General features: G+C 47.3%; 1 long non-coding RNA gene across 7 annotated transcripts in view; it reads right to left on the bottom strand.

The window, feature by feature from the left end:
• Positions 1-4,389: 4,389 nt before the first annotated feature.
• Positions 4,390-19,029, bottom strand: part of LOC131742218 (uncharacterized) — a 42,337-nt gene continuing 27,697 nt past the window's right edge. For 2 of the 7 annotated variants that reach the window (XR_010836835.1, XR_010836839.1), the window contains one exon: positions 4,390-4,856. This is a non-coding gene — a long non-coding RNA (uncharacterized lncRNA). Of the gene's footprint in view, positions 4,857-10,346; positions 11,437-12,070; positions 15,096-19,029 lie in introns of those variants that run through there. The other 5 variants (XR_010836841.1, XR_010836834.1, XR_010836833.1 and 2 more) reach the window with 5 other exon arrangements.

Here is a 19,029-nt window from a genome sequence, read left to right as displayed (position 1 = left end):
ACCTTGACCCCAAGGCCAAGAGCAGAATGCAACAACGAAGTGACCTCCCAGGGCTGGGCCCTTACTTGGCAAGTGGGAGCAGATGAGGGACCCTGGTCACGGCCAGAGCCACGAGGGGCTGGTCCATGTCACAGGCGTCCGTATTTTAAGTTCACGTATTGCCTTGCTGAGATAAAAAGGGCTCTTGGGGAGGCCCTTCAAAAAGCCTGCCCTGCGCAAGACAAAGGGTCTCGACCCTTTCTGAGGCCGATGGAATTGTTAAGGGCCCCAGAAGTGGAGACACTCAACCCCAGCTCTCCGCGGAGATGAGGGTCTTGGGTGTGGCCCCTGCCCCAGGCGCCCAGGAAGTTGTCTGTAAGCAAAGCAGCCGAGCCAGGGTGACTTCCTGTTTCTCCACAACAGGGGGCATCATTTATGACCTACTGTGTGATGACACAGGCCTTATAAACTGAAAAAAATGTCTTCTACGATGTTGTCCGTAAACGTTTCCCGAGAACAAACAGGGGCCCAGGAAAGGCTGTGGGAGGGAATGTTACTCTGGTTCTGAGTTCCTCTCTTTTCTCAAGGTATTAACAGTGGGCCCTGATGCTAAGGAAGGAGAGGGGTAGAAACAGGCAGGAAAGGGGAGGGGAGCTGGTGAGAGCAGGCAGATACTCCCCCCGACGCCGGGATAGAAGTCACCGACTTTGGGGGCAGACCTTTCCTCCACAGTTAGTCTCAAACCTTCCAAACAGGTTAATCACCTACCTTACGCTTCCTTGAATGAAGATTCCAATCCCTTCTCCTTACACCATGCGCTTCTAAATGAAGCCAGCACACAAAGGGTACAATTTATAACGTCTCTGTTCAAATTCCCTGTGACCTCTCCTGCTTTTAGCCTGAATCTCTAACCTATTTTAAACGCGCCATTCCCGTCCCCATCCCCATCCCCCCACGTTAGGAGACGGGGGTGGGGTGGGGGGGGGTGGGGGGGGTGCTTTTTTCTTTCTGTCTCCTTCCCCTCAGTAGATGAACTTACCGAGCAATCCTGTGCTCATCCTGGCTGACCCCCTGCCGGGAGTCATTGTCTCGAGGAGAATAGGGAATCGAAGAGCCTTTGTGCAAGGGAACAGAGAAGACAGACATTATTATGATTTCGTATTCGAAGCTCCCCTCTTTTCTTTCTTTCCTTTTTTTCCCCTGGATCTAACAGCTGTTTCCCATCACAACTGGTGTTTGAAAGACACTGCAAAAATGAGTGTATCAGTATCACAATTAGTTTCACAGGCGGCTAATAACTTACTTGCCATCATCCATGCTTGATTTCATCAGGATGGCTCTGATTTATGGTTGTTTGTCCCCGTGGCGGCCAGTGCTACGGGGAGGGGCCTGCTGGCCCGCGGTGCCCTTGCGGGTGCAGGGGTGAGACGCCGGCCCGTGGCTGGAGCGCCCCCCGCCTGGCCTCCGTGGACACCACGCCTGCACCTGCCCCCTCCTCCCACTGGCTCCCTCCTTACAGCTTATGGCCAGAGACACTTCCAGGCTTCACATGAGTCCAGACATGAAAGCACCGCGCTTTGGTGGGGAGGCAGCTGTCATTGGTGCCAAATTATGCGTGTCTGGTTTTGGTGATGTGATCTACTACCGTTCGTTAGGGACCGGGCTGAAACCATCGACTCATTTTTCTTGGGCCCCCCCGCACCCCCTCCCCCCCCCAGCAGGTCTGCAGGGGGTCCCAGTGCCACGAGGCCGCCCGGTCCTTTGCTCACTCAGCAGTTTGGCTCTTTGGATTTTTTTTTTTTTTTAAATGAAAAATTTTCATGCAAAAGAGCGGAACCAGGCCTTTAACACAGAGTGAAAGGCTCCCATCTTGCCCAGATGGAGGGCGGGGATCTAGTGGAAGCAGTGAGGGCTCAGAAACACTAACAAGTCTGTGCTGGCAGGTCAGGGGGCCTCCAGGCATCCCAGCTGGGCCTTAAGGACACTCATAAAAAACAAGGCCAGGGACACTTTGGGACTTTGGAATTCGCACTGAACTGTACGGAGCACCTCAAGAAGGCCGGCCACGCAGACCCAACGAACAGGTCAGGGCCTCCTCTCTTTGGTAAACGTGGGAGATTTGGGCTGTTAGGAAAGTCGCAAGCACCAGGCTAAAAGTAAGCCTTCCTGTTTCTTGGTGACCGAGAATGGACAAAGGAGACGCAAGGAAACCAGGGAAAAATGCCAATGGAGCAATAACTAGGGGGTGGGGAGGCTGACCCCCGACTCCAGGCCCTCCAGCTGCCACGTCCCACCTTACAGCTCCCCGGGGCGGAGAGGTGGCATCATCAGGGCAGAGGAGGACAGGCGGGGAGGACCGGAGGGGGCTGGCCTGGGCCCTGTGAATCAACCGGGGCTCGCTAAGCCCCCATCTCCCCTCCCTTTCCCCACAGGGAGACCCCTCCTCAGCCTTCCAATTCCGGGGAGCAGACGTCCTGGCCCAGGATCTAGAGAGTGAAGTTCCCAGGCTGCCAGGCAGGCCGGGGCCAGAACACGCAGGACCCCCGGAGGCCCTGGGGAGCAGTCACCGCCGTCACCTTCCAGAAATCCTTTCGATTCCGGCACAGCCACTCACACCTGGCGCCCCCGGCTCCAGCTGAGGTCCCGCTGGAGCAAAGGTAGAAACCAACAGGGGCCCTCACGCCCCAGACAAGCCCCAAACAGCAGCTTCACCTCCACCGAGCGAGGAAGGTGCCGGCTGTTTTACAGATTGAAAGAAAACCATAAAACCCCCCAAAACATGCCCTCAGGTGGTGACGGTGTAGACAGCTGCTGTTCCCCCAACTAGCACACAGTGACTTTCATGTGCACGAGCTCCGCAGGCACAAACGCAAAGAAGCAAAAACCTGAGTCGCCAGCATAATCAAAATCTGTTTGCAATTACCGAAAAAAAGGAAAAAAAAAAGATCTGAAAGATCTGTCCTCACAGTGTTCAACGGTGCTCTGCAGTTTTATATCTGTGCCGCGGATTATCCCAGATTTGGGGAGAAAATATAACAGAAACCGGCAAAGACTTCAACTTCCATTTGTTGTGTGGTTTTGTTACGTGTTAACTTTTGCGGAGCGATTCCAGTGACTGAGACGTCGGTCGTTGCCTTGTTTGTTAGGAGGGGCGCTGAGCAGAGGCAGGTTTCACAAATGATGTAAAGAGAGAAAAGCCAAAACGCCATCAAGTGCCAAAGGAAATGCACGTTTGAGGTGGCCTCGCGGGACATTAGTTCTACATTTTTCCGCGCACTTTTTTTCTGCGTGTGCAAGAGACAGGCTGAGTTTGGCCAAGTCAGGGAAGCCCTGCGTCCTTGGTTACTGCAGCCAAAGAGGAGAAGATGAGAGAGAAAAGTGACAGCCCGTCCATCGCACTCGGCATGTTTACATCTTCTATTACCCCCAAAAAAAGCTTTACAAAATGGAGTGTCAGGAACATTGTGTAAAAGAACGCTTATCTGGGAGACTTTGATCTTTGTCTGAAGCACCATTAGGACACTGAAAGGATGACGGCTCTGTAGTGGGGGGTTGGGGGGAGGGAGGGAGTTTTCCCAGAAAAAAAAAAGCTTATTGTCCTGCCTCCTGGCTGCATTTAATACAAAAATCCTGTGAGATCCCACGGGACCAGCTGGAGGTGGGCCAACGCGGGTAATGCCACCGCCCAGGCGCCCAGCACGTGGGGAGCAGGACGGCACCCCAGCCTGCGAGCAGCCCCGCTCACGGGGCTAATGGACCTGTCGGTGCCATGGAGGGAACCGGCCCTGGTGCCGGAGAATTAGAGCCAGAGGGCACTCCGGCCCTCCACCCCCGAGGACAGCTACGAGGACACCGCTCGATATGCTCCTCACAAGGGGGTCGGGAAATCAGAGCCTTGTGAATTTCCGGGGCTTGTCTGTTTCATCTCCATCTGATAAAACAGACACAAAAAAAAAGAAGGAAGAAAAAGGGAGGAAGGGAGGGAGGAGGGGGCCAAGGAGGAGGGGGAAGAGGGGAGGTCGGAGGGAGGAAACACTCTCATGATTAGGATTAACATACCCACTTTTTTTCGTCTTGTTTCGGCTGCCTTGGGTCTTCGTAGCTGAGCCCAGGCTTTCTTTAGTTGCCGCGAGCAGGGGCTACTCTTGGTTGCCGTGCGCGGGCTTCTCACTGCGGTGGCTTCTCTTGCGGAGCACGGGCTCTAGGCGCGTGGGCTTCAGTAGTTGTGGCTCGCGGGCTCTAGAGCAAAGGCTCAGTAGCTGTGGCCCGCGGGCTTAGTTGCTCCACGGCATGTGGGATCTTCCCGGACCAGGGCTCGAACCCGTGTCCCCTGCATTGACAGGTGGATTCTTAACCACTGCACCACCAGGGAAGCCCTCCATACCCACTTTTATTCTTTATCTTTTTATTAGAGTATAGTTGATTTACAGTGTTATGTTAGTTTTAGGTTTACAGAAAAGTGATTCGGGGATAGATGGATAGATAGATATTGATATATACAACATAAATATATATATACATACATACATCCTTTTTCAGATTATTTTCCATTACAGTTTTTTACAAGATATTAAATATAGTTCCCTGTGTTATACAGTCGGACCTCGTTAACTAGTTTATATATAGTAGTTTGTATCTGCTAATCCCATATTCCCAAATTATCCCTCCCCACACCCCTTTCCCCTTTGGTAATGGTAAGTTTGTTAGTGAGTCTGTTTCTGTCTTGCAAATAAGTTCATTTGTGTCGTTTTTTAGATTCCACATGTAAGTGATATCATATGATATTTGTCTTTCTCTGTCTGACTGACTTCACTTGGTATGATCATCTCTAGATCCATCCATGTTGGTGCAACACTTTTATTCTTTATTTTTTTTACCTGTAAAGAGACAAACAAAAGTGAACCCAGAAAGGAAATTTTCGTTTGTACTATGAATGTTCCAGCTGGAAAAATTCAAGGAAGAGTAATTCCGTGGCCAGAGAGAATAATTCATGAGAAGGGTTTGGGCCAGTTCAGATGGCCTCGCAGCTCACAGAGAACTTCGGAGCTTCCCAGTGAGTTTCTTCTTCATAAAATGATGCAAGTGACACTCATTTGCATGACTAGTATCACTCCTAAAAGTGACGTGGAGGACCAGGACGCCCTTGGATCTGAGTTCTTCAAATGTTACTGATTATGTCGCCCAGTAAGACAATCTTGATTATGACCTTTGGGAAAGTGGTTCCATCATGAACCGTCTTCCATCAGGTCCTTGCCTGCCAACCTGCATCAGGGGGCATCCCAATTCCTCATGGAACCTCCAGCCCCCTGGAGAAGGCCCAGCACACTGGGCAAGATCAGAGGTTCAGTGTGAGCTCCCTGACGTCACAGAAAAGGGTTTACTAAGCACCTACAACTAGGGGTCAAAGGGGGTTAACCACAGAGACCCATGGAAATATAGGGCATAATCGCTGCCCCCAAAACAAAGCAAAGATAGAGGTCCAAACAACCCTCATGAACCAGGAAGAAATAACCCCTACAATAACCTGCAAACAATGTGGCCCATACCATTAAAACCGGGAGCGGTGGTGCCAGTTGGAAGCGAAATAAAAGAATCATGAAGGGGTGCCTTGGATGATGAGAAAGTCCAGATCCAGTGGGCAGCCCTGCCCTGGACTCTCCGTGGACCTCTGGCCACACACATATCTAAGACCTGGGGTACACAACCGGAGGGAAATAAGGGCTCACTGAGGAAACAAACTCAGAAAGCCACCTGGCACAGCTGAAGGGTACACACCCTGACCTGGCAGGAGATTGGGGGAAATGGGTGGGTTCCTCTGCGCTTCTGCTGTCGGCTGTGATGGGAATTCTAGCCTCTTCCCCACTTACCTCAAAGGTGTGGTGTAAACACAGAGTGACAAGCCGTGGTTATTCTGGTTAGGGCCTCCTTGAGTTCTACTGGAAGGCAGGCCACCACCTGCCTGAGCAACTCCAAACAGCCCAGCGTGGCCAATACTTTCAGCACAAGACACAGAGAGCTTAACTACGTTGCCCGAGGTCCACCAGCTACCGGGAACCAAGGACTTGAATGTGTTGTGTCCAAATTCTACCTTCCTTTTACTGCATTCTTCCATCAGTGATTCTTATGTCTTTTTATATCTTTTTCTAAATTTTATTGAAGTCTAGTTGATTTACTATGTTCTGTTAATTTCTGCTGTACAGCAAAGTGATTCCGTTATACACATATATATATTCTTTTCCATTCTGGTTTCTCACACGATATTGAATATAGTTCCCTGTGTTGTACAGTAGGACCTTGTTATTTATCCATTCTATATATGAAAGCTTATATCTGCTAATCCCAAACTTCCAATCTATCCCTCCCCCACTATCCCCCGCTGGGCAAGGAAGTGTGTTCTCTATGTCTGTGAGTCTGTTTCTGTTTTGTAGATACATCCATTTGTATCAACAATTCTTAGACTTGAACAAGAGTTCAAACAACTAATGTCCTAAGATGTTACTTTTGAAAAACAGTCAGAGCATCTAGTAGATTTCACCCCATTTCATCCTGGTGGCAAGTGGATGAGGGGGCAGTTAGCTGCTCTCACACAGGATGCAATTAAGGTGCAGAATCTTCAGCAAATCACCCAAAACTGCACATCCAGAAAAGAGCCAGAGTTCAGAGCCAGGTCTATCAGCCCCCAGAGCCCAGAACCTGAGGATGTGGAGCTTTGCCGGTAGGAAGCAGGAAACCACAGCTGCCCGGGCAGGAGCTGCATCGTGGTCATGGGCAAGACATTCAGAATCCCTGATTCCTCATCTATGAAATGGGGACACAAATACTACCTACCTACAGCTGCGTGTGAATTAAATTAAAATATTGACGTTTAACTTTTTAATAAAAATTAAATGAATTAAAGCTTAAGGTAATTAAATTAATTTCGATTGATTAGATTACATTAAAATCAAATTAAGCTGATATGAAAATACAGCTCATCTAAGCTATATGTGAATTAAATGAAATAATATATGTACAGGTCTTAGAACAGTTTAAGCAGTTCAAGGCCCATTCGTCATTCATGATGCTTGTAGGTACCAATGGTGTCGTTACCGCCATCATCACTATCATCATTTTCATCATACTTTTGCTTGTGGCCAGGACAGTTCACTCAGGTTCACACTTTTGGTCTGAAGAATATTCTGTGTAGCTTGTATACAGCAGTCAACATGAACAGGATTTTGAAATCATTTCTCTCAATGTCCTATGAATTTGACGTACATTTTCTATGTGTGAGTATTTAGCAAAATGATCAAAGTTTATCATCTGCCCTCAGGACCGCCCATAGTGTTCCAAATCCATCAACTCAACCCATCTCCAAGGTCATCATGTCTTGTTTGCACACTCACCTGTGGCTTTTGCCCTGAGCACCTCGTCGTTTAAAATCTGACCATGTCCAGGGCCTGATAAATTGATTCATCAACTTGAATAAATACACAAGGAACTAGAAAAGGTTGCTTTGGGTTAGAAGATAAACTGGAAAATGCCGAGCACGTGTCCAGAGCATGTCGCTTCCTTCCACACCTCCCTGACCCCCCTCATTTCTTCACCCACCCAAGTCTTTCCTGTCACTCATGATTCAGCTCGTGCACCAGCCCCTCAGGGATTTTCTAATATTCTGCGGAGCTGAGCTAGGAGTTTCTCTGCTATGGAGAAACCGTGCAAAGTCTATCACCACGTGTTCCACACTAGGTTGAAATACTGATTACTTGTTCCCTACTAGACTAGAAGCTTTTCCAGGGTGAGAATTATCTCTTAGTCATATTAGCACAAATGCATCCAAACACTCAACAAATATTCATTGGACACCTGCCATATCCCAGCGCTATGACAGATGGTCCATTCCTAATACTGCAATGGAACTAGCCACGTAGAAGAGAGAACTAACCAGACTGATCAAACTGAATGAGTATTGAAAGAATCTCAGGCATTGGTCATTTCCAAATAACTTGTCAATCTAGAATTAAACTATTTCAATTTATCAATATTTTGATGCCCTCCTGCATGCATGTGACATGCTTTAGGGAACGCAAAATAGAAAACGTACATATTCTGCCCTCAAAGACCTTTTAATCTCATAGAGATAAGATACAGGGAAGAGACAAATATAATCGAATGCAGAATACAAACGCTATGAGGAAAGTTCAGTGTCCTCTGGGAATTTAGAGAAGAGGAATTCTTCAGCATATGTAAGATCAGAGAAGGCTTCACAGAGGAGGCTTTTGAGATGGAGCTCGAATGATGAATGGGATTTGGGCAGGAGGAGAGGTGATGGGGCCGAAAGAAGAGGCAGAGGAAGGTTGCTTGGGGGGCGCAGTGTGGAGCCCGGCCGGGGAACCTGATGGATCTGGGTTTCATGAGAGCGTAATGGATGTTTAATGGGGTGTATTCCTTTGCTGCAGCCGCTGGAACAAACTACCAAAAGCCAGGTGACTTAAAACAGCAGACACTTATTGTCTCATCATTCTGGAGACCAGGAGTCCAAAATCAAGGTGTGGGCCGGCGCCCTCCAAAGGCCCAGGTGGGAGATCCTTCCTTGCTTCTTCAGCACCTAGTGGTTTGAGGCCACCTTCAGAGTACCATTCCGAGGTGTCGGCGTCACTCCAGTCTCTGCCTCTGTCTTCCATGGCCACCCTCCCTCCATGTGTCTCTGTCCAAACTGTCTTTTTCTTAGAAGCATTAGGGCCCACCCTACTCAGTTATGGCCTCGTCTTAACCTGATTACGTCTGCAAAGAGCTGATTTCCAAACAAGGTCACGTTCATAGGGAATCAGAGCTTCAACAAATCTTTTCAGCGGGTACAATTCCACCCACAATAAGGACCATCAGGACAGGGATAGAAAGGACGTTTGGGGCCCTGCTGTGCAAGGTTGTGAATGACCTGGAGGGACATCACTGTTTACATAACATACACGACTGAGGTCCCCGTCCATCGTGAGAACCTAGAGTCCTTATGGGCTTTATCACGCTGCCCTTGGGAAAAGGGTGGCCCTGAAGAGGGGCCCGTGTGGCAATGCGTCACCTTTTTCTGGGACACTAACACTTCTGGTTGTACTGTACGTACTTTGGGGAAACCTCCAGGCCACAGCTGTACTCTGTAGCTCTGTGAAGCAATGCATCACAGAACGGCTCAGCAGTGGCCTGAGGGTCTTGCTGACTGTGGTGAGAATGGCCGTCCAGACAAGACAAGGCCCACCATGACCTTGACAGATACTCGCGGGGTATTTGATCACCCAAATCCATAGAGGCCAAGAAAAATCCCGTGTGCTATTACAGGCAGACCTCAGAGATGTTGTGGGTTCGGTACCAGACCACGCAATGAAGCAAATATCACAATAAACCCAGTCACACAAGTTTTGGGCGTTCCTAGTGCAAATACAAGTCACTTTTATAATGTCTATTAAAATGTGAAAAAGCATTATGTGTAAAAAAAAGGGCATACTTTAATTTAAAAATACGTTATTGCTAAAAAATGCTAACCATCATCTGAGCCTTCAATGAGTCAGAGTAGTAACAGCAAAGATCACTGATCAGAGATCATCGTGACAAGTATAATAATAATGAAAAAGTTTAAAATATCACGAGAATTACTAAAATGCGACACAGAGGCATGAAATGAGCAAATGCTGCTGAAAAAAAATGGTGCTGACAGAAATGCTCAATGCAGGGTGGCCACAAACCTTCAATATGGAAAAAATATCACAATACCTGTTAAAGGAAATACAGCAGAGCACAATAAAATGAGGTCTGCCTGGATTGTATGTTCAGTATTTTATTGTGCTCTTACTGTATACTCACTAGTCACAGTTCCTCCATCAAAGTGCATGTACATTAGGCCTAAAAATATCCAATTGGGTTTTAAAAAATTGGATAACTTTCATGCAGAACGAACCCCAATCCACTTCTAATCAGGGCTGAACCACTCGTAAGAGGCAATGTGGTGCCAGGTGCACCACTGAACAACTGTCTCTTCAGGATGTATTCAAACCTTCAGAAAAGAAAAAAAACATAGGGCTTCCCTGCTGGCGCAGTGGTTGGGAGTCCGCCCGCCGATGCAGGGGTCACGGGTTCGTGCCCCGGTCCGGGAAGATCCCACGTGCCGCGGAGCGGCTGGGCCCGTGAGCCATGGCCGCTGAGCCTGTGCGTCCGGAGCCCGTGCTCCGCAACGGGAGAGGCCACGACAGTGAGAGGCCCGCGTACCGCAAAAAAAAAAAAAAAACTACGCAGAAACTGATTTTGAACCCCTGATAGTTGGGTCAGAGTAAGAATACACTGCTTAAAGATTTAACCCACAAAATATGTGTTGTTTTGTAATTTTATTGTATTATTTTCGATGTACACAATTTTAATAGCACCTCCCTCACCGCTTCCCATTTGGAAGGACACCATTCTGCACCCTGACACTCTGTCTGGTGTCCTGTCCTCCTGCCATGTAACTGTGCGAGCCCCTACACCCCCCTTCCTAGGGAGACAGATAAGCCTGCAGCCATTTTTTTCAAAAGTGTATCTACCCTGTCAAGGTGATCGGTTTAAAAGAAGGGCTTGGTTGTAAGTGTGAAAGAAGATCCTGCCACTTTGGGGAGAGTGATTTACAGCAGAGAGAAGGAAATAACCAGGAGATGGATCTCTGGCGGCCAAGGCCTCCATCACGAGGGTGAGACCAGGCGGCCACCTGCCAGGACCACAGGTCTCACACTCAAGTCCCCATGAACTGCACGGTCCTGGGGCCGCAAAATCGCCCTTCTGCATTTCCCAGGAAAACTGGGCCTGAACAATTGTCCTCCTTGGGTGAGATGAATAAAATGTCTGTTATTCCCGGAGCCAGACTCCCCTGCTGCGTGGGGAGGGGAAGGAGGAAGAGAGGTCCCAGGAAGAAGGGCAAAGACACGGGTCCCCGGCCTGGGCGGCGTCGCTAAAGGAGGGAAGGTTCTGGAACTTAGAAGCATGACTCGGATTCCCGTTGTGTTTGTTGTGTTTGCATTGAGATCCAGTACACGTGCGATGCTGACACTTCATTTGCCACCCTCTGATGGGACAAAATGTCCAGCCCTTGTTAACCCTCTGACCACCTAAACACCCCTAACATTTGAAGGTCACCAGGGAAGACACACTTGCATAGACCTTATTCACCAAAATGTAATGGAGGCTGTCGAATCCCACTCTTGGGACCAAAAGCCTCTCCACACACGTGTACAGTCGACCCTTGAGTAACAGTGGGGACGCAGACCCCCTCCCTTCCCTGCCCGGCCCGGCCACCTCTGCCTCTGAAACAAAGGAATTGATGATAAATGACTCACCAGAGGACAGGAAGTCAAAACAGACTGGACAGAACCAGGACTCCAACCCCAGTTCTTTTGATCCCAACATACCGTGATCTCTAATCGAACACGATTTCTCCCCACACGTACTTAATGGAAAGATCTGCAAAATGAAAAGACAGACAGGTGCTGTATTTATTGAACACAAATCCTCCTGTAAAGGGACTGGTGCTGTTCCAACCCGTGTGGTTCAGGATCAGTGGGTGTGTTTGCTCCGTTTTGGTGCAAAGGTCACTATTTGCTGACGCCTATCCATACTTCCCGTCTTTCCAGCGCCTGCTGCGTTTCCAGGGCACCATATCGCGGAATTCCTAAATGATGTCGCGATTTACATGGATGTAGACAGGAGGAGTTCGCCCGCCCTCCGCCTGCACCCTGTGCCTCCCCTCCAATAAAGATGCCGGAGAGCCGAGCCGTGTACCCAGAAATTAAACGCACCGCTGATCCCGGGAGCAGGACCCGCGGTGACGCCGGTGGACACCGAGCAGTGTAGCGACACCTTGTGGCCGGAGCCGGCGACAGCGCCCCTCGCGCCTTCTCCGTGTCATTACTCAGGAGCGAGGGGGCAGCTGGGCTTGGGGAGCAGCCGCCAGGACCCCCTCCTGCACCCACTGGAACTTTCCCGCTTTCCCAGTGGCGGAGCCTCACCATCCCCGGGTCTGCCAGACAGACCCTCTCCCACCAAAAGCCCTAGAACTGGGGGGCTGATTTGTTTGCCGTTCAATCATAGTTGTACACTCATTGCTCACAGTTTATTAAAATGATTTTGAGACCTTTTTTTTTTTTAAAGCAGTGAGTTCTGATTCTGGATAATTTTTGAGTTATTGTCACTCAGAAAAACAAAGCATTACTTAATTAAAGCAAATGGTATAATAATGTGTTTCTTTTAAAGAAACCACATCTCACGTTCCAAGCCCACTAAGATACCGAATACAAATGAATCCGCTTCACTTCGAGTACATACTCTCTTTTACATCCGATCTACCAAACGCACCGCATTGGAGTTCATTATTTACAGAGATGATTATTTCAGCACTTCATCTTGACTGTACCGGTTTTACCATCCAAGCGTTTTCATAACTATTGTTTAATTTACCATTTGATTTGCACAGCTGACATCCTGTGGTCTTGACACACAAGCAGTCCAAAATGGTATTGCTGCTTTTTTTTTTTTTTTCCAGCAACTCAGAGGCCTGGGAGGTTTGCAGGAGCATATTCGGAGTATTTTCAGATGAGCTTTACAGCTTTGACCTGAGTGGCTTTGCATACTTACAACAGACCCTGAAGTTAGTTGGGGGTTTAATTTCTACGACTCCCTGGATATGAATTTACTGATAACCTGGAACCTCTTGCTGGGATGGAGGGCTTTGAGCAGCACGTGGCCTGGCCTCTTCCCAGACAGCACTCTCCCGGCATCTCCTGTGTGTGCAGAGAGATTCCCAGACCTTCAGCTTGAAGACTCGGGTAACTGTGCTGACCAGAATCCCCCCTGGAAACAGAATATTCATTTTTCTGACTAAAAGGATTCAGTTCAAACGTCAGCCGCTGATAGATAACGAATCTAACATTACAAAGGAGCCGTCTTCCGTAAATGATTTGAATTTCTCCGTTCTGCTACAGTTCCAATCAAGATGGCCGCTCAAGAAAAATCACGTTTCATTCTCATGCACCCAAATCCTCTGTCCTTCTCCATGTGTAGGTATCACTTACTCAGTCCCTGCTCTGGACAGATGCTGTGCTGGGTGCAGAAATCCTGACCGAGATAGAGGGGACACAGTCATCGGTCTCCACAGGCTTAAAATCAAGAGGAAGACAAGAGACACATGAAGATTTCACCTAGGACGGACGGTGGCAAGTGGGCATCACCAGACGTGTAGCAACAGAATACATCACCATGGCCGACTATGGAAACGCAGCAGTTCAGAGACCTGGAGAACTAACCCCGCCTCGCCCCGCCTCCCCACCCCGCCCCACCCACTGAGAGACACGATGCTCCTCCCGGGCTGGTGGGGAAAGAGAGGGTAGCACGAAAAACAGAAACTAAAGGAACCTAACCAAGCTCCCTATCTGCACATTTTAGACAAGAGACAAATCTATTTTCTTCCTTCAAATCAAGGTACATGTGAAAAGAAATGATTTCTAGAGTTGGATGCTGACCCCCTCCACTCCCCATCTCGGCGTGGCTCCATTTCATAAAGCATCGCTAACCCAGTGATAAATGATATAGTCACTTGGGCCGTAGCCAGCAGCTCTCTCCTTCTGTTCTGAGACCTGCATCCAAATCTGAGCCTGTGAAATGGCTCGGGTGATCTTCATTTGACAGTTGTCAACATTTCAAAATCATTGCCAAGTTCAACCAAATGGAAGTCTTTGATCGCCTGGCTCCGTGTGTGTGTGTGTGTGTGTGTGTGTGTGTGTGTGTGTGTGTGTGTGCGCGTGCCTGTGTTGTGTGTATCACAGGGTTGCCAATCTGAGCCCGTATAATACACCTGTGCACCCCTGCCCAGTCATGTCTCATTAGCATCCTCTCTACATGACGCGTTCTGTGGGAGGGGGAGAGAAAATGGCACTTCACCTTCAGTAAGTTTGGTCCAAGAGGGAGCAAAATTCGTAGATGAAAATTTTGGAGAGTGGATTCAATTAATGAAACATTAAAATCTAAGAATGTTGTTGCACAGAATATAAACGTTTACATAAAAAAGAAGAGGATATAATTGTGGACAAAATGGTTCATAGTAAGCATTCCTTTTCCAGTGCATATAGTTTCCAACACAAGCATCTCAGTGTAAGCTAGACTTGAGAACAATTTAACTGATTCCATGTCAGCAGAAAAGCAACAGTGAAAAGTAATGAAAATAATCAGGAAAATAACGAGAATTTTCTGAGAGTTGCCATGTACGAGATACCTTATTTGAAAATGAAACTATTGGCACAGCAAACATGGACTCATCAGAGGGAAGTTATTGAAATAAAAATGCAAAGATATCTAAACCCTCCGTGTAGGGAACCCAGCTCTGAGCTGAGGAATCTTTCCCCTTTATTCTGTAATGTTTACTCATGCAGAACCTAAAGGTCATTTCTATTAGTGCCAAATATCATGAAAGCATGAACAGAAGAGAAAGAATATGTTTTTGAGACCTTCTTTCCCTTTTTTCTTGTTTCAATATATTGGGATGACTGTTTGCCAAAAATTAAAAGGCTTCCATGAAAGTGTAGATGCAAAAATACAAGGCCTTGCCTGATAAGAGTGAGTGAGAACAACATAAGTATCAAATAAGTGTTTGTGAAATAAATCAGCGGGTGGTCAAGGGCCATAAACAAATCCGTATTGTTCCATAAAATGAAATAATATTGTTAAAAGCTGAGGGTTTTTAAATTTCTGGTTAATACTGTATTTCCAAAACCATCACCAGCTAAATTGTGCTGAATCCTTACATCATATAGATGTGCCAATTGCCTTTAATTTCCTGTAATCAGCTCATTGGAACAGTAACTAAGCAAAAGTCTATGGAAGGTTCTTGATCTTGTGACAGAATCATAATTAGAGCCTTGAAGAACTCAGTCTCCCTGGTCACACACTTTGTTGCATAGATGTGTTGACCTCACTAGGGTCCGTCTGTCGAGACAGCTTAGAATTTCCCCCACTGCTTCTATACGTGGCCTTACATAGTTGGACTAGAGGTGAGAGATGCTCTTTAGAATCGTTCCATGATGGCTGTGTGTTCCTACCCTGTGCTTCCATTGCAAGGGTCAAGTCAGGTTCTGTGGAGGAAGAGAAGCCCGTGAATTGTCTCAACAGTTTAGAGAAACACAGAGGTCTCGTCACAACCATTGCCCCATATTTCCTATTGGGGATAAGTGTTCATTTGAGTGCCTGCAGCCATGACTGGGTTTCAAAAATGTCCATCAGCAAAAAGAAAGGTTGGTCCCCAAATGGCCAGCAAACTCTGGGTGGAAGAGAGACCACGTTCCCTGTGCTAGAAGCTCTGTGTGTCAGAAGTAGAAGGAACCTCGGACCTTCTATCGCTAATCATACAAATTTGTATACCCATACTTCTGTTGTTGTTGTTTTTAATTAAGCTTGTTATTGTGAGATCATTGTTAATTTGCATGCGGTTGTAAGAAATACTACAGAGATCCCGTGTACCCTTTACCCAGTTTCCCCCAATGGTAACATCTTACAAAATGATGGTACAATAAGCACGGCCAGGAAACTGACATGGATTCAGTCAAGACACAGGACGAGTCCATCCCCGCACCTACAACCAGGTTTTTGCAGCCCCACCCGCTCCTTTACTCCTGGCAAACCCTAATCTGCCCTCCATCTCTGATTTTATCACATCAAGAATTTATGTAAATGGTGCACACGAATACAGATGCAAACTATTATTATGGAATGGCTAAACAACAAGGTCCTACTGTATAGCACAGGGAACTATAGTCAATATCCTGAGATGAACCATAAGGGAAAAGAAGATTTTTAAATGTATATATACGTATAACTAAATCACCTTGCTATGCAGCAGAAATTAACACAACATTGTAACTATACTTCAATTTAAAAAAAGGATTCATGTAAATGAAATCAAACAGGATGTAACTTCGGGGATTTTGCCTTGTTTGACTCAAGGTAATTCTCTGGAGATTCATCCAGGTATAGCTGCATCAACAAAATCCCATTTTATTCCTGAATAATGTCCCACTGTGTGGGTGGACCACAGCTTGCATAACCATTCAGCCACTGACAGACACCTGGGATGTTCCCAGTTTGGGATTATTACAAATAAAGCTACTCTGAACATCCCTGTGTAACAGGGAAGAGGAAACTGACTCCGCACTGGATCCTTTCCTTTGCTGTCAACCTTTGTATATTCTATTGCTTTAGCTACAAGTTAATCACTAAAGGAAGTTGCCTATGGCTTAAAGTATACATAATGGCCCCCATCTCCAGGAACCTGCCTCCCATGCCTGTGTCTTAAGCTAAAATACCTTTGTTCAGCTCACAGGAAACATCCCGACCAGGCCCACCTGTGAATGGCTGCAGGAAAGAAGAAATGAACACAACCCCTCCGGAGCGGGGCCCAAACCAGGAAATATTTTAAGAAAATGTAGAAAGAGACTTACAGATAATTTTTAATGTTGACATCTAATCAAAACTCTTTAAAAATACTGGTTTAAAGAAACGTCTGTGTCTTTTAAAAGAACTGAAAATAGCGACAAAACATGCAAGTCGCCACAGGTTCATAGCAGCTCTACGCAAAACAGCCGAAGTGAAAGAGCACAAGTGGCCATCTACAGATGAATGGTCCATCCATACACTAGAACCCACAATAAAAAACAAAGCGCTCGGGCTTCCCTGGTGGCGCAGTGGTTGAGAGTCCGCCCGCCGATGCAGGGGACGCGGGTTCGTGCCCCGGTCCGGGAGGATCCCACGTGCCGCGGGGCGGCTGGGCCCGTGGGCCATGGCCGCTGAGCCTGTGCGTCCGGAGCCTGTGCTCCGCAACGGGAGAGGCCACGACAGTGAGAGGCCCGTGTACCACAAAAAAAAAAAAAAAAAAAAAAAACGAAGCGCTAACACACGCAAAAACATGGACGAACTTGCATGGGCCTGATACCAAAAATTCTGCGCGGCCAGGAGTGGAGACCCCAGAGTGGAGCCCACCCACCCCCAGACTCCCAGGGCCACCGGAAGAAGCCTGGGAGCCTCGGCTGGAGGTGAGCACGGAGCCCACCGTTTACTGCCGTGCCCACAGTTTGACTCCCAGGCTGGTGTAAACCGGGGAACAGACACCACATCAACTTGCTCTTTTGTGCAGGAATTGGCTCCCGTGCCCGCTCCCGGCCCCTCCCTGAAGCCTGGGGGTCACTGGAAAGAGCGGAAGCGCTCCTTAGGCTCATGATCAAAAGCCAAGGTGAGCGCAGCTTTGTGGGTTCTTTGGGGGTTTGTCCCAGGATGACGACGAGAGATTGGAGAAAGGGGCACTGGAGGCGAGGTGGCCGCAGGAGCTGAGATGCCTGGCGTGGAGCTTAGCGTTCCCTTCTCGGATCTGCTGCCTCTCTGGGGCTTCAGTCTGGAGCCACATTAAATGAAATGAGTTCAATGCTCCCCGAACTGGTCAGGCTATGCATTTGGTCTCTCCTATGCCTCTTTCCAAAGATGGCTAAACTACAACTACTAGACCAACTGTCCCAGATGTACAAGAAGGTCCAGTGTTTTCAAAAGCTCCTCAGAGGGCTTCCCTGGTGGCGCAGTGGTTGAGAATCCGCCTGCCGATGCAGGAGACACGGGTTCGTGCCCCGGTCCGGGAAGATCCCACGTGCCGCGGAGCGACTGGGCCCGTGAGCCGTGGCCGCTGGGCCTGTGCGTCCGGAGCCTGTGCTCCGCAACGGGAGGGGCCACAACAGTGAGAGGCCCGCATACCGCAAAAAAAAAAAAAAAAAAAAAAAAAAAAAAAAAAAAAAAAAAAAAAAAAAAAAGCTCCTCAGAGAGAGGTGTTCTATCTTTTCCCAGTCTTACTAACACTCAGTATTTCCACGATTATTTTCCTGTGTCTCCTTCTTTAACTAACAGTTTTCATATATTTGTTTATTTGCTTCATTTCTCAAGATCTTTTACTATTACGGGAAAACTTTGCAATGACCCCAGCCAGCTCACAAAATAAATCATCTTAGGTTACTCTCAAAACAATTGACCCAACTGTCATTCATAGAGCCTTCATGCCATTATCCCATGATAAGTGTCTTTGAAGCAGGTAGAGTGAAAACTATTTTCTTAGCCTCTAAGAGAGGAAACTTAGGAAACTGGGGTTGTAGAAATGAAGGGTAGATTTCCTTTCCCTACAAATAACTGTTTGTGTACACATCCTTCAAATAGCAGAGCCAGATATGTAAATAATTGCACCTGTGAGAGGTTATTTACAGAAAAACATCTGTTCTATCTGCGGTCAAGATACAGAAGAAAAGTTAATTCACTTCCTAGTCTTTGTACAGAGCAAAAAGATATCATTTCTGAGGTCTCTTATATCCTACGTGCTTTACTTGCCACCTTTAGTTATCATAATAACCTCATAAATTAGTCGGTTTTGATCCCATTTGACAGAGAAACTGGGGCTGAGAACTTGCTCAAGGTCACATAACTTGTCATTGTCTCTCTGCCTAACCCAGGACCTGGTTGGCACGATGTCCTCTGATTGACAGGCAAATGTACCAGTTAGCTACGCCCCAGGGAGGAGCACACGTTGACCATAGTGTGGATTACTCTATCTGAATCTGAAAATTTTAACATTTTTTTCTTATATGAGACTTCTACTTAGTTACCTCGACCTTTCCTAGAGAAAGTGTGTGTGTGTGTGTGTGTGTGTGTGTGTGTGTGTGTGTGTGTGTGATCTTATTTTCTATAATCACTCAAAGTGAATGTTTGTTCAAGACAAGAAAAACCAAGTGACCTGGCACTAAGCCTCCTTCAGGTTTAATTCCATATTTCTTTGTTTTGATTCCCAAACTGGCTGTATGTTAGCATCACTTAAGGTACTGAAAAACACAATGCCTGGGCACATTCCCCAGAAATTTTAATTCAGCATAAAACAATGTAGAAGAATTTCTTATGAAGCGAAAATAGTTTTCAAAAATGAACTTAAAGGCATTTATTCTTGTTCTGTATACCTGCATAACAGGAAATGCCAAATAAATTTTCAGG

This window comes from Kogia breviceps, chromosome 15 (assembly GCF_026419965.1).
Source record: "Kogia breviceps isolate mKogBre1 chromosome 15, mKogBre1 haplotype 1, whole genome shotgun sequence".
Lineage (NCBI taxonomy): Eukaryota > Metazoa > Chordata > Mammalia > Artiodactyla > Physeteridae > Kogia > Kogia breviceps.
This window is presented reverse-complemented; position numbering and strand designations above follow the sequence as displayed.